The 25,215-nt window shown below is 43.3% G+C and overlaps 1 protein-coding gene and 1 non-coding gene across 2 annotated transcripts in view; one reads left to right on the forward strand and one right to left on the reverse strand.

The window, feature by feature from the left end:
• The window catches only part of DOK6 (docking protein 6), a 357,850-nt gene that overhangs the window by 15,955 nt on the left and 316,680 nt on the right, over window positions 1-25,215 (forward strand). The gene's annotated exons all lie outside the window — the stretch shown is intronic.
• On the reverse strand, window positions 14,218-14,354 carry LOC119929226. Its single transcript, XR_005451360.1, has one exon. It is a non-coding gene; the product is annotated as a small nucleolar RNA SNORA7 (small nucleolar RNA).

A 25,215-nucleotide genomic window follows, 5' to 3' on the forward strand; every position in this document is an offset into this window, starting at 1 on the left:
TTCTAGACTGTGAGCAAGTTGTTGGGTAGGGACCGTCTCTATATGTTGCCGATGTGTACTTCCCAAGCGCTTAGTACAGTGCTCTGCACACAGTAAGCGCTCAATAAATACGATTGAATGAATGAACGGGCTCACAGTCTAGATGGGGGGAGACAGATATTAATACAAGTAAACAGGCATCAATATAAATAAAGAGACAAAGTAACAAAAAACCCTCAAGGAGCTTACACTACTGAGGGAGGCAAACATAAATATTTACAACAAGTAGTCAAAGTGAACAATTGAGTATATATTCATATGCTAAGGAAAGTTTAAATATGTTCATAAATGCTCAAGTTAGCAGGGGCTTCAGGGGACTGGGAGTTCACCTGGGGAAGGCTTGTTGGAGGAGGTAGGGTTTTAGGAAGGCTCTGTGTCCCTCTAGACTGTAAGTTCATTGTGGAGAGGAAATGTATACTTATTGTTATATTGTATTCTCCAAAGTGCTTAGTGCAGTGCTCTACACACTGAAAACTGCTCAATAAATATGATTGATTGACCAACTAAATACGGGGACAGATGTAGGGAGAGAAGGAGAAATAAGTTCGGGGAATTGCAGGAGTTGGTGGAGTGGAGGTGGGAGAGTCAAGAGCGAAGTACAGCTAGAAAGTACAGCAGATATGTTGGGGTCTCAATACATCAGCCCAATAATAATAATCTTAATAATAATACTAATAATATGATTTGTTATGCACTTTCTATATGTCAGTCACTGTACTAAGCACTGAGGTGGATACAAGTAAATCTGGTTGGACACAGTCCCTGTCCCACCTGGGGTTCACAGACTCAATTCCCCTTTTCCAGATGAGGTAACTGAGGCCCAGAGAAGTGAAGTGACTTGCCCAAGGTCACATAGCAGACAAATGGCAGGGCTGGGACTAGAGCCCGCCCATGATCTTCTGACTCCCAGGCCTGTGCTCTAGCCACTAGGCTGTACTGCTTCTCATCAGGTCATGCAGCTGAAGAACTGAGCCTCTAGGGTGATAGAGAGGAATTTGACAGGAAAGTGCCTGCTTCCTTCCAAGGAGACTAGCACACCCTTTGGCCCCCCTGCCTCACCTCGGCCTCACAGAAAGAGCAGTGAGGTGGTGCGGGGAGGGGAGATCCAGCAGTCCCCTCCAGGGAGAAAGGTAGGAGAAGTGAAGGGAGGTGGGAAACACAATCTGGGGGTGGTGGAGATTATGCTACCCCTGGAATTCCATAACATCGAGTCTCACTGCACCCCAGAAGTTCAATACTCTCATTTTTTCCATTTGGCCTGCTCACTGATTTATTAATTTGGGAGAAATTATACATGGGATCTTTTTTGCAGTTTCAAGGTAGTATTATAACATTGTGATATTTAGTATACAGGGATAAGGGGCCAAGTCCTGGGATACATTCAGGCCATTTTTCCCCTCTTCTCAAGAATCTCCAGCGGTTGCCCAGCCACCTACGCATCAAACAGAAACTCCTCACCATTGGTTTTAAATCACTCAATCACCTTGCCCTCTCCTACCTCTTCCCACTATTCTCCTACTACAAGACAATCCTCACACTTTGCTCCTCTAATGTTAAAATTCTCACTGTACCTCGATCTCACACACATCCTTCGTCTTGCCTGGAATGCCCTCCCTCCTCATAACTGACAGACAATTACTCCCCCGACCTTCAGAGCTTATTGAAGGTACATCTCCTCCAAGAGGCCTTGCCTAAATAAGCCTTCCTTTCCTCTTTTTCCACTCCCTTCTGAACGCCGGACTCTCTCCCTTTATTCATCCCCACTCCCAGCCCTAAGGCACTTATGTACATATCTGTAATTCATTTACTTATATTAATGTCTGTCTCCCCCTCTAAACTGTAAGCTCACTGTGGACAGGGAATGTGCTTGGTTATTGTTAAATTGCACTCTCCCAAGTGTTTAGTACAGTGCTCTGCACACAGTAAGCCCTCAATAAATACGATTGAATGACTGAATGCATGACTGATAGGTAAAAGTTTGAGAGCCTGCATGCTGTCCCTGTGCCAAAAGGGGTTCACTACTTAGCTCACTCTGTAGATAAGGAAACTGAGGCCCAAAGAGGTTGTGATTTGCCCAAAGTCACACAGTATGTAACTGGAAATCAAGTCCTTGTTCCTGCAACCAATCCTGTGTGCTTTCCATAGACCACCCCTCCTCTCTGCTCAATTTGAAGTGATATAATATGTGCCCCCTTCTCCAGCAGAGCCCATTAGAGTCTCTGGAAACTAATCATTTCTGGACACTCAGTTGACTCAACCAGGAGATGCAGAACAAAACTGATCTGAGCACTAGCTTCAGTTCTCCATAAGTCGAGGCTGGCTGAATCGGAGAAAGATTTGTTCCATAGTTCCAGCCTCATTCCATCTGCCTCAACTTCCGTGAAATTTCTTGAGGGAATTTGGCTTTGTTCCCACCCACGGGGCGCGATTAAGCTACATCTCTAGCCAGGATGATAGTTAATCTCGGTTTCTCTTTAAATGATAATGAAACTGTCCACTGCACAAAGTAAATAAAACCCCCAATAAAGCACAGTATTAAGATGTCTCAGTTATGCGTTTTTACACTGACAAGTCAATTTACATTCCTAGAGAAAGGCAAAGGAAAAGGCTAGCCTAGAAAGATTACCCGGCAACAACTGCAGTTAGAGGGAATTGTGAATTGGCACTAAGTAGGACAATCAAAGGTCAAAGTCAAGGTTTTGCCTGCTGTCCTTTGAGTCAGTCAGTCATATTTATTGAGGGCTTACTGTATGCAGGGCATTGTACCAAGAGTTTGGGAGAGTACAATATAGCAGACACGTTCTCTGGCCACGACGAGCTTACAGTCTAGAGGACTCCCCCCGTCCTTCTGTTTTCTCTCTCTTCAGTACCTCTGCCCTCTCCCAAGCTTTGCACCAGAAGAGAGTGAGCTGAACTTGTGCTGGTACCTTTAAGCTGGAGGTTCAGGGTCTGTGCTGTGGGAGATGGGTCTGTAACCATCGGTAACATGCGTAGAAGGTGGACGGGTTTACAGAGTATTTACTGTGTGCGGAGTACTGTACTAATTGCTTGGGTGCATACAGTAAATAGGAATCAATTAAGGACATTTATTGAGCACTTACTGCTTGCAGGGAACCGTACTAAGCTCATGGAAGAACACAGTACAATAGAATTGGTATACACTCTCCCTACCCACAAGGAGTTAACCAATTTTTCTCCCTTGGGCTTTCCAAATTTTTTCCTTTCTCTGGTGAAAATTTGTTGAGTAGGGATCGTCTCTATATGTTGCCGACTTGTACTTCCCAAGCGCTTAGTACAGTGCTCTGCACGCAGTAAGTGCTCAATAAATACAATTGAATGAGTGAATGAATGCTTGTTTCAGATTGCATTGTCCCTCTCCCTGCAAAAGAAGTTGGAAGATGAGAGAAGGTGAACATTAAACATTTTAATATCTTTTGGAGCAGGTCTCACCCAAGGTTTTGGATCTGATTAGCTGCCTCTTCACCCTGCCTACAGGAGGCATAAATTAGTTGAGGCTTTTAGGATCGGGACTCCTGACAACGAAGACTTTTTGATTTATTATTTGCTCTAATCTTCCATTTCAACAGCTCTGGCTGATAGATACACTTAATCTTTCACTCGTGTTCGCCCACAACTCTCCCAAAAACGTACAAGGCGAAGTGTTACAGCAAAATGGCATCAGATTTCTCCAAAATTCAAGGGTTCCTGATTGCTATCTTTGAAATGTAACTTCTCGTGATAAAGAAATCCTATGTTGTTGGAGCTCATGGAGAGCAGCTTGCTGAACCAGATGTGAAGACTGACCTTAGCCTCCTGCCCAACCCCACAGTTAAAATGATTAGTGTCTTATCATTCACTCCAGATTTCAAGTATAAAATTTGAACATAAATGCAGATGTTGGAATTGTTTAGATATGAATTTCCTCCTGAAATAAAGGATGAAAGCTGAGTTTATCAGAAAAAGACACATCGGCACTCAAAAACACCTATATCTGCATTCAGATGCTATAAGAAAAGATGCTTAATTGTCCTATTTTAGTAAGTGGGTGTTAGTAGGTACCCATCTTTGTTGTGGCTTTTGGAACACACAGACTCAGACTAGTTCAAGCTATACTGTCTTAACTGTTGGTTCTACACTGCAGTTTTTACTAGAAAGTCTTGGTTCAAGCTGTAATTTGTTAACGAGAGAGAAAATGTATCATTTACATAAAGTGTAAGGATTTAGGGCAGACATTTCTGTAATATACACGATGACAAACTGGATAAAATATTGCAGTGGGTAATGATCACTCTGCTGTTTTAAACTAATGAATGCTCTTTCTCTGAAGAGAATACCAAGAAAAATGGTGTATCGTTGTAGCTCCTTCCCAAATAAATCTATAGTTAAAGTGATAGTTGGATGTCTTACATCATCGATTCCCCAGGCTCTTAATTATCCAAAAGCTTTTAGCCTGCAATGGGACAAACACACCTATTAACTCTACATTGTGTCATGAGGTCTAGAATTGATTTGGGAATAACAGAGAAAAGGGGGCCAACGTGTCCTAAAGCTTGTCCCTGTCAATTCTTTCCTCTCCCTGATTTCCAGTTTTAGATCATTTGGTAAACATAGATCTCCATTTCAGATAGCTCAGGTAGAAGGATAGGTTTGACCAAAAGGAAACATATTGCATTTTGGCATGTTATTTGAAAGGTTGTTTTGTTCATAAGGCATAAAAACATTTAAATGCTTGTCACACTTTAAATAGTTCCTCAACTACCAATTAAGCTATTTTAAAATATGAAAAGAAGAGGGGGAACAAAATATGGAGAGGCAAAGATAGAGAGAGAATGGAGATGATTTTTAAAGGGAATCACCACTTGGATGGGGATATATGCAGTAACCCATGAAATATTTTTGAAGAATTAGTTGTAGAGGAAGAAGTGTGCAGTAGTAGTAGCTGATTGCTACTTCGCATAAAAACAGCATTAAACATAAAAACATAAAACATTCGCATAAAAACAAGTATTTTATCCCCATTTTACAGATAAGAAAACTGAAGCTCAGAGCACTTAAGTGACTTGCCCAACATCACCCAGCAGGCCAGAGACAGAGCCAGGACTTGACTTTGGGCAAGTCACTTCACTTCTCTGTGTTTTGTTTACCTCATCTGTAAAATGGGACTGAACACTGTGACCCTCATGCTGGACAGATACTCTGTCCAATCTAATTAGCTTGCATCTACCCCAGCACTTAGTGCCATGCCTGGCATATAGTAAGTGCTTAACAAATAGCAAACCCAGTGCTTAGAACAGTGCTTGGCACATAGTAAGTGCTTAATAAATGCCATCATCATTCTAATTAATTAATTAATTCATTCATTCATTCAATCGTATTTATTGAGCGCTTATGAAATATTTTTGAAAAATTAGTTGTAGAGGAAGAAGTGTGCAGTAGTAGTAGCTGATGGCCCACTACAATCCAGCAGGTTCACTTCACTTCATACCAACCTACTCACTGTACCTCGATCGCATCTATTTTGCTACGGATCACTTGTCCACATCCTGTCTGTGACCTGGAAAAGCCCTACCCTTTCATATCCAACAATCAATCAATCAATCAATCGTATTTATTGAGCACGTACTGTGTGCAGAGTACTGTACTAAGCACTTGGGAAGTACAAGTTGGCAACATATAGAGACAGTCCCTACCCAACAGTGGGCTCACAGTCTAGAAGGGGGAGACAGAGAACAAAACCAAACATAGTAACAAAATAAAATAAATAGAATAGATATGTACAAGTAAAATAAACAAATAAATAAATAGAGTAATAAATATGTACAAACATATATACATAAATACAGGTGCTGTGGGGAAGGGACGGAGGTAAGACGGGGGGATGAAGAGGGGGACGAGGGGGAGAGGAAGGAGGGGGCTCAGTCTGGGAAGGCCTCCTGAAGGAGGTGAGCTCTCAGTAGGGCCTTGAAGGGAGGAAGAGAGCTAGCTTGGCGGATGGGCAGAGGGAGGGCATTCCAGGCCCGGGGGAGGACGTGGGCCAGGGGTCAATGGCGGGACAGGTGAGAACGAGGCCTAACGGTGAGGAGATTAGCGGCAGAGGAGCGGAGGGTGCGGGGTGGGTTGGAGAAGGAGAGAAGGGAGGTGAGGTAGGAAGGGGCGAGGTGATGGACAGCCTTGAAGCCCAGGGTGAGGAGTTTCTGCCTGATGCGCAGATTGATTGGTAGCCACTGGAGATTTTTGAGGAGCGGAGTAACATGCCCAGAGCGTTTCTGGACAAAGACAATCCGGGCAGCAGCATGAAGTATGGATTGAAGTGGGGAGAGACATGAGGATGGGAGATCAGAGAGAAGGCCGACAGTCACTCTCTCCACCTACAAAGCCTTAACGAAGTCCAATCTTCTCCCTGACTAAGCTTTCATTTCCCAACTCCTTCTCCCTTCTGCATTGTCCTTGCACTCGGATTCATATCCTTTATCCTCTGTACTTGCAGCCCCGCAGCATTTATGCATGTATTCATGATTTATTTTAATGTCGGTCTTTCCTTCTCCATTATACACTGCTTGTGGGCAGGGAACTTATCTACCAGTTCTTTTATATTGTACTAGGGAGCAGTGTGGCTTAGTGGATAGAGCTCAAGCCTGGGAGCCAGAAGGACCTGGCTTCTAATTCCAGCTCCACCACTTGTCTGCTTTGTGACCTTGAGCAAGTCACTTCATTTCTCTGTGCCTTAGTTACCCATCTGTATCATCTATCATCTCTATGCCGATGACACCCAAATCTACATCTCTGCCCCTGCTCTCTCTTCCTCCCTTCAGGCTCGTGTCTCCTCCTTCTTTCAGGACATCTCCATCTGGATGTCTGCCCGCCAACTAAAACTCAATATGTACAAGACCGAGCTCCTTATCTTCCCTCCCAAACCCTGCCCTCTCCCTGACTTTCCCATCACCATAGATGGCACTACCATCCTTCCCATCTCACAAGCCTGCAACCTTGGTGTCATCCTCGACTCTGCTCTCTCGTTCACCCCTCACATCCAATCCGTCACCAAAACCTGCCGGTCTCACCTCCTCAACATCACCAAGATTCACCCTTTCCTCTCCATCCAAACCTCTGACCTTGCTGGTTCAATCTGTCATCTTATCCCGACTGGATTAAGGCATCAGCCTCCTCTCTGATCTCCCATCCTCCTGTCTCTCCCCATTTCAGTCTATACTTCATGCTGCTGCCCAGATCAACTTTGTGCAGAAACACTCTGGCCATGTTACTCCCCTCCTCAAAAATCTCCAGTGGCTCCCTGTCAACCTACGCATCAAGCACAAACTCCTCACTCTCGTCTTCAAGGCTCTCCATCACCTCGCCCCCACCTACCTCACCTCACTTCTCTCCTTCTGCAGCCCAGCTTGCACCCTCCACTCCTCTGCTGTTAACTTCCTCACTGTACCTCGTTCGCACCTGTCCCAACGTCGACTCGTGGCCCACATCCTTCCCCTGGCCTGGAATGTCCACCCTCCACACATCTGCCAAGCTAGCTCTCTTCCTCCCTTCAAAGCCCTACTGAGAACTCACCTCCTCCAAGAGGCCTTCCCAGACTGAGCCCCCTTTTTCCTCTCCTCCTCCCCATCCCCCCGCCCTACCTCCTTCCCCTCCCCACAGCACCTGTATATATGTTTGTACAGATTTATTACTCTATTCATTTTACTGTACATATTTACTATTCCATTTATTTTCTTAATGATGTGCATTTAGCTTTAATTCTATCTGTTCTGATGACTTGACACATGTCCACATGTTTTGTTTTGTTGTCTATCCTCTCCTTCTAGACTGTGAGCCCATTGTTGGGTAGGGACCATCTCTATATGTTGCCAACTTGTACTTTCCAAGCGCTAAGTGCAGTGCTCTGCACACAGTAAGTGCTCAATAAATATGATTGAATGAATGAATGCATGAGTAATAATAATAATAATGATGGCATTTATTAAGCACTTACTATGTGCAAAGCACTATTCTAAGCACTGGGGAGGTTACAAGGTGATCAGGTTGTCCCATGGGGGGCTCAAAGTCTTCACCTCCATTTTACAGATGAGGGAACTGAGGCCCAGAGAAGTGAAGTGACTTGCCCAAAGTCACACAGCTGACAAGTGGCAGAGCTGGGATTTGAACCCATGACCTCTGACTCTAGAGCCTGTGCTCTTTTCCACTGAGCCACGCTGCTTCTCTGAGTAAGAGAGAGGGAGAACAGGTATTTTATCCCCATTTTACAGATAAGAAAACTGAAGCTCAGAGCACTTAAGTGCACCCAGCAGGCCAGAGGCAGAGCCAGGACTTGACTTTGGGAAAGTCACTTTACTTCTCTGTGCTTTGTTTACCTCATCTGTAAAATGGGACTTAAGACTGTGACCCTCATGCTGGACGGATACTCTGTCCAATCTAATTAGCTTGCATCTACCCCAGCACTTAGTGCCGTGCCTGGCATATAGTAAGTGCTTAACAAATAGCAAACCCAGTGCTTAGAACAGTGCTTTGCACATAGTAAGTGCTTAATAAATGCCATCATCATTTAATTCATTCATTCAATCGTATTTATTGAGCGCTTACTGTGTGCAGAACACTGTACAAAGTGCTTGGAAAGTACAAGTTGGCAACATATAGAGACGGTTCCTACCCAACAGTGGGCTCACAGTCTAGAAAGTGGGCTCACAGTCTAGAAGGTGGTCTCACAGTCTAGAAGACTGTGGTGGGCTCTCTCCAATAGGTCACATCACCTGAAATTCCAAGTATGGGTCACCATATCAGGAAGGACAGAACAGAGATAGAGAAGGGCCAGAGAAGGGCAGCCATGGGATCACAGGCAAGGAGAGGTTTTCTTATGAAAACAGGGTGCTCTTCAATCTGGAAAGCACCTTTTGGAGAAGAGGCAGAATTGAAATTGAGAAAAACATGAAGGATGTCAATGAGGAGGGCATGGAATTATTGCTCACTAACTGCCCAATGCCAGGCTGAGGGCACTATTGAAATCCAAATAAGGCAAGTAGCACACAAGCAAATGGAGACACTTCTCCATGTGAGAAAAATGGGACTTTTCTTCTATCAATCAATCAATCAATCAATCATTCATATTTATTGAGCACTTACTGTGTGCAGAGCACTGTACTAAGTGCTTGGGAAGTACAAGTTGGCAACATATAGAGACGGTCCCTACCCAACAGTGGGCTCACAGTCTAGAAGTGGGAGACAGAGAACAAAACAAAACACATTAACAAAATAAAATAAATAGAATAGATGTGAACAAGTAAAATAAATAAATAAATAGAGTAATAAATACGTACAAACATATATACATATATACAGATGCTGTGGGGAAGGGAAGGAGGTAAGGTGGGGGGGTGGAGAGGGGGAGGAGGGGGAGAGGAAGGAGGGGGCTCAGTCTGGGAAGGCCTCTTGGAGGAGGTGAGCTCTCAGTAGGGCCTTGAAGGGAGGAAGAGAGCTAGCTTGGCGGATGGGCAGAGGGAGGGCATTCCAGGCCAGGGGGATGACGTGGGCCGGGGGTCGACGGCGGGACAGGCGAGAACGAGGCACGGTGAGGAGATTAGTGGCAGAGGAGCGGAGGGTGTGGGGTGGGCTGTAGAAGGAGAGAAGGGAGGTGAGGTAGGAGGGGTCGAGGTGATGGACAGCCTTGAAACCGAAGGTGAGGAGTTTCTGCCTGATGCGCAGGTTGATTGGTAGCCACTGGAGATTTTTGACTTCTAGACCGTGAGCCCACTGTTGGGGAGGGACTGTCTCTATATGTTGCCAACTTGTACTTCCCAAGCACTTAGTACAGTGCTCTGCACACAGTAAGCGCTCAATAAATATGATTGAATGAATGAATGAATATGAGAAGGGGGTGAAGCATGGAATGTGTTCCCACTGGAGCTTGGGATAGCAGAAAATATCAACAGATTCCGGAGGGGTTTGGATGATACAGAGAGAAGTGGTCCATAATGGGTTCCTATGTAGAAGATTAGGGATGTAGAGGGGAAAAATGATTGCTAAATGGTCTATTCTTAAGCATTAGGATGGGCAACCAATTAGATCTTCTATAACCAGCTTCTTTAAATTTATATTTGGTCCTATTAGACAAGTCCTGGGCAAATTGTGAGCTGGCCTAAGAAAAGTGTTTTGGCTCTATATTCACATGATTTCTTTTTTTTTTTTTTGACTGCATAGTTTATTGTTCTTGTTCTACCTAAACCAGATAAGAGAAATAAATGGAAACATTAAAGTAATGGTAATAATTGTGGTATCTGGTTACTCTACTATATGCTATATGCTAAGCACTGTACTAAGTTCAGGGGCAAATATAAGATAACCAGGTCCCACATGGGGCTCATAATCTAATTAAGAGGGAGAAATAACAATCATTCCACATTTTGTAGATGAGGGAACTGAGGCACAGAGAACTTTAGTGATTTGTCCAAGGTCATGCTGGAGACAAGTGTCAGAGGTGGGACTATTATTATTGGGGTTTTTTTGGGGTATTTCAGCACTTAATATATGCCAGAAGGCACTGTACTAAGTGCTGAGGTAGATACAAGGTAATCAGGTTGGGCACCATCTGTGGTCCCACATGGGGCTCACAATCTTATTCCCCATTTTACAGATGAGGTAACTGAGATACAGAGAAATTAAGTGACCTGCCCAAGGTCATATAGCAGAAAAGTGGAAGAGTCAGGATTCGAACCCAGGTCCTTCTGACTCCCAGCCCTGTGCTCTTTTCAATAGGCCCCGCTACTTGTAGTAGTAGTAGTAGTCATAGTAGTAGTAGTAGTAGTAGTAGTAGTAAAGGTATTTATTGAGCACCCATTAGGTGCAGTGCCCTGTACTAAACTCATTCCTCCAGTTTATTTTCTTAGTTTGACTAGGGCTAGGGTGATTTGCATGTGTGTGTGTGTGTGTGTGTGTGTGTATGTGTGCGTGTGTTTGTGTGTGTATGTACCTGTGTGTATGTAGGGAAGTGAAAGGTTGAGAATGATATTCTTCTCATCTGCCATTAATCTTATGCTGAGCTTGACAAATCACATAGTGGTTGTTGACATATGATTAATGAGATGGATAGCGCTATTCTACAAAACTTTGTTTAAAAAAACCTGAAAGTTCAGAGCAATGAAATGTCTACAGATATGAAATAAATAGAAAGTAAAAGCTCTATTTTCCTTCAAAATAGAGGATTTTATTTCCTTCTCATTCAGGTAGTTCTGAAAATGGTGTCTTTAATTGAAACCTCTATGTTGGAACCAATTTTATCTTTGGAAAAATGTTATAAATGGGGGATTGGTCCCTGAAATAAGGTCAGATACCCTATTTTTAAAGAAAAGTATGCATGATAGTATAGTCAATTAATTATAGATGAGTGCCCTGAGTATATTAATGTATTTGGATTGAGTCAGAATGAGGGTAACTGACTGTGACTTTACCAGAAAGAAAATGGCTATTTTGCCTGTTCCTGGTGATTCCCCAGTCTCCACACCCGGTCATCTCCCACTCTGCCCTCTCCTGCATCTATAAAGCTTCCCTCACTTCCCTGTCCCTGGTCGAAGCTTTTAAAATTGATTCCACATTTTTTCTTTGCTTGTATGCAACTATCACCTGTCCCCATGGATCCATCTACCCTCCTCTTCTGGAGCTCCTGAATCCTCCATCGATACGCCATCCTGCAATGACTCCCTTTCTCTTCTCCCATCCAGGCTGTAACCAGGAGGAGCAGTGTGCTTAATGGATAGAGCATGGACCTTGGAATCAGAAAGACCTGGGTTCTAGACCCGGCTCCACAACTTGTCTGTTATGTGATCTTGGGCAAGTCACTTCATTTCCCTGTGCCTTAATTACCTCATTTGTAAAATGAGGAAAAAGAGTGTGAGCCCCATGGGGGACAAGGACTGTGCGCAAAGTGATTAACTTGTATCTTCTTCAGTGCTTAGACGGTGCTTGGCACACAGTAAGTGTTTAAAAAGTATCATGTAACAAGCACTTAGTACAGTGCCAAGTGCTTAGTACCATGCTCTGCACACAGTAAATGCTCAATAAATACGATTGAATGAAACTACCATATCTAACACAGGCCGTGACATGAATTGTAACCAGAAACGTTGAAGTTGAAAACTGCCTATATGAAAAAGAATCAAATTTCACATTTCATGATCCTTCTACCTGGGCATCGTATGAAGACTATGCTTCTAGACTGTGAGCCCGCTATTGGGTAGGGACCGTCTCTAAATGTTACCAACTTGTACTTCCCAAGCGCTTAGTGCAGTGCTCTGCACACAGTAAGCACTCAATAAATACGATTGAATGAATGAATTACATGAGTAGGAGGGTGTGCCCGTGTTTGCATAGAAAGAGTGTGAAAGAAAGAAAGACAAAGAAAAAGAGAGAGGGAGTTGTCCTTTGGTTTCAGCATGGTTTAGTGGAAAGAGCAGGGGCTTGGGAGTCAGAGGTCATGGGTTCTAATCCCGGCTCTGCCACTTATCAGAAGTGTGACTTTGGGCAAGTCACTTAATTTCCCTGTGCCTTAGTTACCTCATCTGTAAAATGAGCATTCAGACTGTGAAACCCACATGGGACAACTTGATAACCTTGTATCTACCCCTGTACTTAGAACAGTGCTTGGCACATAGTAAAGCACTTAAACACCATCTTTATTATTAATGGATGGATCCTACCTAAGCGTTTGAGTGGGATTGAGAAGACTGATTCGTGGCCGAGAAAGTCTGGCACATCGTTGGCACGAGATGGGTAGATGTTTGCTGTGTTAACGGGTTTATCCCATTCAGAGCCTCTTTCTGCTGCATCTCTTTGAAGTGTTTTCTGAAGGAGATCATTCCCTCTCCCAGTTGCTGCATTCCAGGCTGTTCTGTCATCTTAAGTGGTCTCCCAACAGTTCATGGCCATTTTGCCCTGTCTGAGACTGGGTTTTATGATATCTTTACTGTTTTTCTGTCCTTTTGACTTCTCTGTGCCCTCTTGCACTTCGTCATTTTCATGAAGCTGAGCTGAGTTGCTGTGAGCATTGTTTCAGTGCTGGTGATCAGACTGTACTCTTGGACCTTATTGTTGACAATCTTGCCCTGGAATAGGAGAAGCAGCATGGCTTAGTGGAAAGAGCACAGACTTGGGAGTCAGAGGTCATGGGTTCCAATCCTAGATCCGCCACTTGTAATTAATTAATTAATTAATGATGGCATTTGTTAAGTGCTTACTACATGCAGAGCACTGTTCTAAGCACTGGGAGGGGGGATACAAGGTGATCAGGTTGTCCCACGTCGGCCTCACAGTCTTAATCCCTATTTTACAGATGAGGTAACTGAGGTCCAGAGAACAATAATAATAATAATAATGATAATAATAGTAATGATGGCATTTGTTAAGCACTTACTATGTGCAGAGCACTGTTCTAAGCGCTGGGGAGGATACAAGGTGATCAGGTTGTCCCACGTGGGGCTCAGAGGCAATCCCCATTTTACTGATGAGGTAACAGGCACAGAGAAGTTAAGTGACTTGTTCAAAGTCACACAGCTGACAAGTGGCAGAGCCAGAATTAGAACCCATGGCCTCTGGCTCCCAAGCCCGTGCTCTTTCCACTGAGCCACACTGCTTCTCTGGCTTGTAGGCTGTGTGACTTTGGGCATGTCACTTAACTTCTCTGTGCCTCAGTTACCTCATCTGTAAAATGGGGAATAAAACTGTGAGCCCCACATGGGACAACCTGATTACCTCATATCTACCCCAGCGCTTAGAACAGTGCTTGACACTTAGTAATTACTTAACAAATACCATCATTATTATTAGGTTTTGCATATAGTTTGTAGGTGCTACTGGTGAAACTCCCGTACAAGATGGTGGATGTGTTGTCAGCGATATACAGTCCAGGGATGAGCAGATACACAAAGAAATATAAATCAAAACCAAAAAAAGTGTTTGGTCACATGTGACATCAAGGCAATCATTGACGTGTCTTAAGCTGTCAAGTCATCTCCAACCCAGAACACCCCACCTCCAACTGCAATCCTTCCAATAGTGTACCCATAGAGTTTTCTTGGTAAAAATATGGAAGTGGTTTACCATTACCTCCTTCTGTGCAGTAGGCCTAAGTCTCCACCCCTGACTCTCTCCCATCCCGCTGCTGCCCAGCACAGGGGAGTTTTGATTTGTAGCAGATTGCCTTCCACTCGCTAGCCACTGCCCAAGCTAGGAATGGAAGGGTAGGCCTCTGCTTGACTCTTCCTCCCATAGTTGGGACAGGTAGAGTACTGGAAACTCACCAGGTGCAACCCTGAGAGGGGCAAGGCAATCATAGTGTTCAATTTTCTTTAAGGAAAATTGGTAATAACAATAATAATAGTAATAATGACTAGCGTACTTCTTACTATGTGCCAAGCACTGTTCTAAGCACTGGGGTAGATATAAGTTAGTCCCTGTCTCACATGGGGCTCACACTCTTAATTCCTATTTTACAGATGAGGTAACTGAGGCTCAGAGAAATGAAGTGACTTGCCCCAGGTCATACAGCAGACTTGTGGCAGAGCCAGGATTAGAACCCAAGTTCTTCTGACTCCTAAACCCGTGCTCTATTCACTAAGCCATGCTGCTTTTCCAGCAGGATACCTAAACTATAAACTTCGTGGGAGCAGATATCTCACCTACCTATTCTATTATATTGTACTGTCCCAAGCACTTAGTACAGTGCTCTCTGAACATAGTAAGAGCTCAGTTAATACTACTGATTGATTGTACTCTCCCAAGCCCTTAGACAATATTCTGAACATAGTAAGTGCTCAATAAATATGATTGACTGATTGACTGATGGAGAACTGAAATTGGGAAACTCAAAGCAAGTAAAGAGTAAAAGTATTAAGGGCATAATGAAAAGTAGCTTCAGGCAATGCTGCAACCCAGGTGAAAATTGGAAGTCACTTCCCAAAGACAGACTAGAATGGTGCACTGATTTCAAGGAAGGAAAAGCTTTTTTTTTGAGCTAAGCTTTGTAGGAAAGGAGAGACAAGGAGACAAAAGAGGAAAGAGTACTAGGCCAGTCAATCAACCCTATTTATTGAGTGCTTACCCTGTGCAGAGCACTAAGATGTTAGGAAAGTACAATGTAACAGACACATTCTCTGCCTACAATGAACTTACATCTAGAGTAAGCTCCAGATGTAAGCTTCTAGACTGTGAGCCCGTTGTTGGGTAGGGACTGTCTCTATATGTTGCTGACTTGTACTTCCCAAGTGCTTAGTACAGTGCTCTGCACACAGTAAGTGCTCAATAAATATAATTGAATAAATGAATGAATGAATGAATAGAAGAGGAGACAGACAATAGGCATTCCAAAAAGCAAGCATAGCGATAGCTATTTGAGTATCCAGGGTTGTGGGTCCCAGGTTGGCCTTTTAAGCAGAATACACACCCATAGAAAAACAGTGTGGCCAAGTGATGGAGCAGAAGCCAAGGAATCGAGGATCCTGAGATCTAATCCTGACTCTGCTTGGCACATAGTAAGCACTTCAAAATATATAAAAAAGAAAAGGGACAATCATAGATGTAATAGATGTCTTAAGATGGCTCCCACTGATAGGATGATGTTGCTGGTGCTGTTTTTCTTTTTTCACTAAAGTATGGAAATCGACAGAAGAAGCAGCCTTTGGGCTGTATGTGAAAGCTCTGCTTGAGCCCTGGGAAGCTTTCCCTCACAGGGAGGCATTTGGGATTAATCATAATAATGATAATAATAATAATGACATTTGTTAAGCACTTACTATGTACCAGACAACTGTACTAAGCACTGGGGTGGATACAAGCAAATCAGATGGACACAGTCCCTGTCCCATGTAGAGCTCACCATCTTGATCCCCATTTTACAGATGAGATACCTGAGGCACAGAAAAGTAAAGTGACTTACCCAAGGTCACACAGCAAAGTGGCAGGTCGCAAAAGAGAAGAGAACACACTTTTGCTCAGCTTTGCTCTTGAATTTGAGTGTTGGATGTCTGTGAGTGGATCTGTGGACTGATGAGGCTGACACAAAGACTGAGGAAGAAAAAAAAATAAAGGGGAGGTTTTGTTGTTTATCAAGCAACTTCAGCCGAAGCCTCACTCAAATGACCATCTCTGGGAAAGCAGACCAATGGATGGGCAAAGAAATGGGAAAATCAGGATTCAGTAGCAAAAATTTCACCAAACTGACAATTTTCTAGTCAGGCCTGTAATTCATATATTGAGGAACATCACTTATTAGATTATAAAGTAAACTGGAATATGTCATGTGGATGCTCTGCACAGAAACTAGCACATTGTAAGTGTTCCATTAATAGTAAACAATGTGTTAGTCACCACAATTGTAGCAAGAAGAATCAAAAAGAAAAGAAGAGATGCCCTATTTCAAAACTGGGGATTGTTCTTTGGGAGAATGATTTTTGACTTCAATCAGTATTTTTGACAACATAAATTAACAGATCATCTCACCGTAAGCTAAATTTCCTTCAGTCAAATTGCAAAGGGAAGACTTTTTTTCCAGAATACATGGTTTGTTCCTCACAAGGTGAGCTGGAGAAAATCAATGGTAAACTAATTTTCACCTCTTTCTTCCTTTTTATTTCTTTCTTTCTCTCTTTCTTCCTTTATTTCTTTCTTTCTCTCTTTCTTTCTTTCTTTCTTTCTTTCTTTCTTTCTCTCTCTCTCTCTCTCTGTCTCTCTCTCCTTCCCCCTTCTCCTCTCTCTCTCTCTCTCTTTCTCTCTCTCTCTTTCTCTCTCTCTCTAACCACCATTCCTTTTAATCAATCTTATCCAGGAGTATGGGAGATGGAAATGATACTTTCACATTTAGACATAAAAAAATACCAGCTATCACTAACCATAGAGAGGAGGCATTGAACATCTCCAAACTCTGTTAATCAAGAATCATAAATCAATGCCCAAGTGGGCTCTCACAACTAAACTTTTGCCTCATCCACATTTTGACTTTCTTTTTTCCTCTGACCTTTCCCCCAAAGGATCAATTAAACTGAGTAATCAGCTAAAACAAATGTTTTCTGCATTATTATAAGGTCTACTGACTGGGAATGGATTGTATCTTTATCTGTGCCTGAGTGAGTATGAAAAGAAAGAACACATTTTCAGGGGTTATTAAAGATAAAACGACACCTACATGTATGTATTAATTTTATCCTTCATTTTGCAATCCAACTGTTTTAGAATAAATTTCATCTTGCACTAGTTCTGTACGTTTCTGAATTACAGTCTGGGTTTTCACACCAATCTGATATTGGAATCTTGACAATGAAACGCTTTCATATGAATTCCAATTCATGTTGTTACTAGGCTTTATCTCATTACCTATTTTATGAAGGACTTCCTTTGATTTAAACATAAAAACTGACCTCTTTTGAAGAGGAAGTAATGTGAAGTGTTCCCCAAGAATTCTGTGCATGCTTCCTGTTGGATAGGATTGTACCCACTGTTGATCCCACCCTCAGCCCCACAGTATTTATGCTTGTAGCTGTAATTCATTTATTTATATTGATGCCTGTCTCCCTCTCTAAACTGTAAGCTCCTTGTGAACAGGGAGCATGTCTACCAATTCCATTATATTGTATTCTTCTAAGTGTTTAGTACAATGCTCTGCACACAGTCAGCACTCAAGAAATGTAATTGATTGATTCATTCATTCATTCATTCAATCATATTTATTGAGTGCTTACTGTGTGCAGAGCACTGTACTAAGCACTTGGAAAATACAATTCAGCAACAAAGAGAGACGATCTCTGCCCACACTGGGCTTACAGTCTAGAAGGGGGTAGACAGACATTCATTCATTCATTCAATCATATTTACTGACCGCTTACTGTGTGCAGATCACTGTATTAAGCACTTGGGAAGTACAAGTTGGCAGCATATAGAGAAGGCCCCTATCCAACAATGGGCTCACAGTCTAGAAGGGGGAGACAGACAACAAAACAAAACATGTGGACAGGTGTAAAGTCATCAGAACAAATAGAATTAAAGCTAAATGCACATCATTAACAAAATAAATAGAATAATAAATATGTACAAGTAAATAGAGGAATAAATCTGTGCAAACATGTATACAGGTGCTGTGGGGAGGGGAAGGAGGTAAGGCCGGTGGGATGGGGAGGAGGAGAGGTAAAAGGGGGCTTAGTCTGAGAAGGCCTCCTGGAGGAGGTGAGCTCTCAGTAGGGCTTTGAAGGGAGGAAGAGAGCTAGCTTGGCGGATTGCGGAGGTAGGGCATTCCAGGCCAGGGGGAGGACGTGGGCTGGGGGTCAATGGCGGGACAGGCGAGAATGAGGCAAGGCGAGAACGACATCAAAACAAGTAAACAGGCATCAATATAAATAAATAGAACTATAGATCGATACACATCAAAACAAACAGGCATTTATGTATATAAATAAAATTATAGATATGTTCATATATACAGAAGTGCAGTGGGGTGGGGGGTTTGAGCAAAGGGAGCGAGTCGGGTTGATGAGGAGGGGAAGGGAACTGAGAAAAGGTGGGGCCTAGTCTGCGAAGGTCTCTTGGAGGAAGTGAGCTTTCAGTAGGGCTTTGAAGAGGGGAAGTGTGCTAGTTTGGTGGATTTGAAGAGGGAGGTTTTTCCAGGCCAGAGGTAGGATATGAGCCAGGGGCCGACGGCGGGACAGGCGAGAACAAGGCCCACTGAGGAGCATAGCACCAGAGAAGCAGAGTGTGTGGGCTGGGATGTAGAAGGAGAGAAGGGAGGTGAAGTAAGAGGGGGCAAGATTGACTGATTGATTGATTGATAGTAGTAGTAGCGGCAGCAGCTGCAGGAGCAGGAGTAGAGGTAGTAGAAGTAGAGTAGTACCTGCTGTTGGGTAGGGATTGTCTCTGTTGCTGAATTGTACTTTCCAAGTGCTTAGCACAGTGATCTGCACTCAGTAAGTGCTCAATAAATATGATTGAATGAATGAGAAGAAGTGGTAGCAGTAATAATAATAATAATAATGGTGGTATTTGTTAAGCTCTTACTATGTGCTAAGCACTGTTCTAAACACTGGGGTAGATACAAGGTAATCAGGTTGTCCCACGTGGGGCTCACAGTCTTCATCCCCATTTTACAGATGAGGGAACTGAAGTAGCAGAACTAGTAGTAATCAAACTGGTTCTGGCAGGAATAGTACAATACCTGGCACATAATAAGTGTTTAAATACTATAATTATTACAGTAATTAGTATTAATAGAAGTAGTGGTAACAGGAGTAGAAGTAGTAATAGAAGTAGTGGTAGCATAAGCGGTAGCAGGAGTAGTGGTAGTAGCAGTAGTGGTAGCAGCCGTAGCAGTAGTGGTAGCTGCCATAGCTGTAGTAGAAGTAGTGGTAACAGCTGCAATAGTAATAGCAGGTGTAGCAGTAGTAGTAGAATTAGTGGTAGCAGTGACAGTAGTAGTAGCAATAGTAGTAACAGTATTAATAGCATTATTAGTAGTAGTAGTGGTAACAGCTGCAATAGTAATAGCAGGTGTAGCAGTAGTAGTAGAATTAGTGGTAGCAGTGACAGTAGTAGTAGCAATAGTAGTAACAGTATTAATAGCATTATTAGTAGTAGAAGTAGTGGTAGCCAGAGTAGTAACAGCAGGGTAGCAGCATGGCTCAGTGGAAAGAGCATGGGCTTTGGAGTCAGAGCCCATGGGTTCGAATCCCAGCTCTGCCAATTGTCAGCTGTGTGACTTTGGGCAAGTCACTTAACTTCTCTGTGCCTCAGTTCCCTCATCTGTGTAATGGGGATTAAGACTGTGAGCCTCACATGGGACAACCTGATCACCTTGTAACCTTCCCAGCACTTAGAACAATGCTTTGCACATAGTAAGCGCTTAATAAATGCCATTATTATTATTATTATTATTAATATTATAATTAATATATAAAATATTATATAATATTAATAATAATAATAATAGAGGCAGCAGCAGAGGTATAGCAGTTAGCAGCTTGCTAAAGAGTATTTTGTGCCTTCTAAATAATAATAATAATAATAATAATTATGGTATTAAGTGCTTACTATGTGCCAAGCACTGTTCTAAGCTTTTAGACTGTGAGCCCACTGTTGGGTAGGGACTGTCTCTATATGTTGCCAACTTGTACTTCCCAAGCGCTTAGTACAGTGCTCTGCACACAATAAGCTCTCAATAAATACGATTGATTGATTGATTCTAAGCACTGGGATAAATGCAAGGTAATCAGGTTGTCCCACAAGGGGCTCACAATCTTAATCCCCATTTTACAGATGAGGTAACTGAGGCACAGAGAAGTTGTGACTTGCCCAAAGTCACACAGCAGACAAGTGGCAGAGCCGGGATTAGAACCCATGCCCTCCGACTCCCAAGCCTGTGCTCTTTCCACTAAGCCATGTTGCTAAAGTCTGCAGCTGAACCCGAACCGTGCTACTTACCTGCCCATACCTAGTTGTTCTGCCAAATTTTCATGGTAAACATTTTAATGAAAACTGATCTGGATATCTTCAGGGATTCTCTCACATTTTAAAATATCAAACATGAAATTCCCTGCAAATCAGTTAATCAGTTGCATTTATTGAGTGCCCAAATGTGGCAGCATCAAGCCCCCGGGGACAAGCTTTTGTAATAGAAAGCTCCCATTTCCTATCTGTAACCTGCAAAATTCCCTGTAAAGTTGGCCTGCAAAGTTTCCACTCGGCACAGTTTCAAACGAAACCTTGACTTGGGAAAGTGTTGAGTCGGCCAGCTACGCCAGTCTCGTGACTGTCAATCTTTAAGGGATTCTCCAAATAGCAGGATCACTGCCAATAAAGGTGCCGTTCCTTCGTGGGATTGCAATGGCTTTTAGTGAACGCCTCTGGCAGCAGTGTACTGTAGTTGTGAAGCACAAAACAAGCGACACATTTCCTGCCTACACAGAATTTACAGTCTAATAGAGGAGACAGACCTAAAAATATTGACAAGCAGAATAATCCCAATAAATCCTGACTGAACAATTCAATCAATCAGTAGTGTTTGAGCACTTGGTGGGGAGCACTATACTAATTTCTTGGGACAGTACAATACAATAGACTTAGTAGATACAATCCTTCCTCTTAAGGAGCTTACAATATAGTCACATATTTGTCATCTTTCTTCAGAAAGGCTCCAGAGCCACCACTGACAGTAGATATTGTGCAGAACAACAAAGTAGACTAGCATCACTGGGACCCCTATTAATGAGAGAGGAAAGAGGCAGTATGGAACACTGTATCCAATAGATTTCAGAGGCTGTCTCCTGGCCGTTTCCCTGTGAATCTGGGAGAATTGAACATCTGTGTGATGACATAGAACAAAATCCTAGTGGTCAGCACTACGTACCCACCTCCCAAACTTTCATTTGATGAATGAATCAGAGAAAACTCTGGCCCACACAGGGAAGTCCTTTGCTGTCACAGGGTATTGGATCTTGATAAGAATTTTCCATGAGCCTCTAGTCATGCCATAGAGAGGGAGCTTCCAGCAGGTTGTATGCATGTCACTACGCCTGGTCTTACTGATGGCACATGGCTATTTCTCCCTTCCCTTGGAGAGAAATCATAAACAAAAGCATTGGAAAATCCTGCCTGAGTTTCAGCAGAAAGCGCCAAAGCAGCTGAACAGACACTCAGCCCATGATTCTGCTCTCTGTGACGTATTTGCAATCTGATTTCATCCCAGTGAGGCTAATTAACATGAATAGACTACTTGGAGCCTCTGGAAATGACCAAAGGATAAGGAACTAGCTTTAAACTTTCAAAATTCACTTGAAACGTCTATGCTTTTCCTGGTAAATTTCAGTTTCTTTGGTGATTCATGGAGACATTAAATCAGTCTTCAAAGCCCACATAAACCCACACTTCACATCAGCACAGGCTGAAGTTAAGGGAACATTTCATTATTGTTACATTATTGAATTACCATACTATTGTTGAAAACAATAAAAATTAGTCTGACAGGAACTCTAATAAAGACAAGCTTAATATTCATAATTCACAGAATGATTGATTTTCATAAAAAAAGGTTTTGCCAAGGTTTGTTTGAAGTTAGATGTTTTCTCTGTCAGGCACTTAATTTGTTTCGACTGTTCAAACAGATCTGCCACAAGCATTCTGGATGTAAGAGAGGACGAGTAACCCCCTGAGCACAGTCGGGGTTCATAAGGCCTGGCTGAGTTTCCATTTTCAAGGGAAAAATTGGCTTTCCTGGAAATTTCAGAAATATCAGAATCTCAGAAAAGAGTGAGAGTCCAATCTCTCTCTTCCTAGGGAAAAAAATGATGCACAAATAACCCCCCAACTTTAGTTTGATCAGTGACTTCAATCTCCACTCTATGGCATCGTTCAGTAGTGCCACCCCGAACAAATAGCTAAACTGACAGTTTGATTTCATTTCTTCTCCCTTCTGTCACCCTCCCCTCTTCCTCTCTTGGAAGGTTGAATGATGAAATGGTTAAGGGGTAATACAAGGAGAGGAAGGAGAAGTCTGAGCCAGGATCTTCCTGCCCTTGAGGATAAGCATATTAACTAGACTATATACAGTTCAATTTCTGCATCAGGACAATAGTGCATACAGCCAAGGATTGTATCTCCGACAGGAACACCAGGATTCTTGGAAGGACGATGCTCAGGCTTCCTTTCCAAATGCCCAGCATCATGGCTATGGATAGTCCATCTCACAGCCTTATTGAAGGCACATCTCCCCCATAAGATCCTTCCCTAACTAAGCCCCCCATCCTCTTCTCCCACTCCCTTCTGCGTTGCCCTGACTTGCTCCCTTTATTCATCCCCCTTCCCAGCCCCACAGCACTTATGTACATATCTGCAATTTATTTCTATTAATGTTTGTCCCCCCTCTAGACTGTAAGCTCACTGTGGGCAGGGAACATGTCTGTTTATTGTTATATTGCACTCTCCTAAGGGCTTAGTACAGTGCTCTGGACACAGTAAGTGCTCAATAAATACGATTGACTGAGTGAATGAACAGTCCTAGTTTTCCCCATCTACAATCCAAATGTCCCCTCTGTTGATCCATTATCAGCGTGGTTCAGTGGAAAGAGCACGGGCTTTGGAATCAGAGGCCATGGGTTCAAATCCTGGCTCCGCCATTTGTCAGCTGTGTGACTTTGGGCAAGTCACGTAACTTCTCTGTGCCTCAGTGACCTCATCTGTAAAATGGGGATGAAGACTGTGAGCACCCCATGGGACAACCTGATCACCTTGTAACCTCCCCAGTGCTTAGAGCAGTGCTTTGCACATAGTAAACTCTTAATAAATGCCATTACTATTATTATTATTATTCATTAAGGTACCCATGCCCTTCGTGAATCTGCTGATGATTTTTTGCCAAGACAGCTTTCTCTGAAAATAAACTCCTAATGTTTACCCCATCATTGGGTGAAGAAGTGTCTTGAACTTGAGAGTGTTTTGAACTTCATACTCTCCAGGGGAAGCCCCCTCATCCTGGTGCTGGGGATAGTAAATGCCAATTCTGGGTTCACCTTGTCCACCACTCTCATGCTTTTGTCAACCACGATTTGTCCCTTCTCCATTTCTGAAGAGTCCCAATGCTTTCAGTTCATTTTCAAGAGGAAAATGGTTCCAAAGCACTGGCTCTTTAAGGCTGAATCCGGCATCCAAGTAGAGCTGTCCTGAAGGCAGGAGGAAATAGCGCACTGCAGAGAAGGAGACAGATATCAGGGCTGGAGAGGTAGATTTGTGAATCATCTATGTAGAGATGGTAGTTGAAGCCATGGGAGCAAATGAGTTCTCCAGGGGAGTGGGTGTAGATGGAGAACAGAAGGGGACTCAGAAATGAGCTGTGAGGGAATTCCACAGTTAGAGGGTGGGAGGCAGAGGAGGAACCTGTGAAAGAGACTGAGAAGTAGCATCCAGAAAGATAGTAAGAGAACCAGGAAAGGACAGTGTAGTGAAGCCAGAGTTAGATAATGTTTCCGGGAGAAAGGGGTGATCCACAGTGTCACTGGCATCTGAGAAGTTGGAAGAGGATTAGAATGGAATAGAGGACATTATATTTGGCAAGAAGGAGATCAGTGGTGACCATTGAGAGAGATGCTTCCGTGGAGCCAAGGGGGCAGAAGTCAAACTGGGTTAAGCAGAGGATTGAGGCAAAGTGGAGGCAGTGGTTGTAACTAATAATAATAATAATAATAATAGTATTTGTTAAGCATATACTATGTACCAAGTACTGTTCTAAGTGTTGGGGTAAATTCAGAGTAATCAGGTGGTCCCACGTGGGGCTCACAGTCTTAATCCCTGTCACGAGCCCCCGGCTCGTACCAACCAGGACCTTCTTGGAACAGGGGAGCCTTGGTGACACATAGTAGAGTTCAAACCACTCCTCTAATTACCAAGGTTACTGTGAAAAGTTTTTTGCTTAGTTTTACCAGTGTGCAGAGTGGCACTTGCTCATGCTCACTCATTCCACCACCCAAGCGTCCAATATCAGTCTGTGGTCAAACAAGCCCGTCTGTCAATCCTTCTTCTTTCTGTTTCCAAGTGCTTCTGCCTTCTGCTGCTTTTCAGTGTTACTCTCAGCATGCTTCCTTCTTGCTTCTCTGTATGCTTCTGCTCCTCTGCATGCCTCCATGCTGCCTCCACGTGCCTGCTTTTTGGCGTGCCTCCTGTGAGTCAAAGGAACCACCTTTTATCTGTCTTAGGTGTTGCAGCTGTGGCTCTATGTGGCAGTTATTGATTGATCCAGGCCTGTTGCTGGGTAGAACAGGGAGAGAAAGCTCCACCTCCCTCCATGCTCCACCCCCACTGACCCTCAATCACCTGTCCCAGGTAGAGTCCACGAGTGCCTTAGCAAAGTCTCTCCCTTGTTGTTGTTCACGGGCTCATAAACAGTCATTAATAAGGCAGCTTGTTGTGGGCTCACCAAAATCCCCATTTTACAGATGAGGTAACTGAGGCACAGAGAAGTTAAGTGGCTTGCCCAGGGTCACACAGCAGGCAAGTGGAGGAGCCAGAGCTCTAATTAGAACCCACATCCTCCAACTCCCAAGCCCGTGCTCTTTCCACTAAGCCACGCTGCTTCTCTAGTTGTAGACAACAAGTCTCTCAAAAAGTTTGGAGAGGAATGCTGGGAGGGAAATAGGGCAATAACTGGAGGGAGCAGTG

The sequence above is a fragment of the Tachyglossus aculeatus genome, chromosome 5 (genome assembly GCF_015852505.1).
Source record: "Tachyglossus aculeatus isolate mTacAcu1 chromosome 5, mTacAcu1.pri, whole genome shotgun sequence".
Taxonomy (NCBI): domain Eukaryota; kingdom Metazoa; phylum Chordata; class Mammalia; order Monotremata; family Tachyglossidae; genus Tachyglossus; species Tachyglossus aculeatus.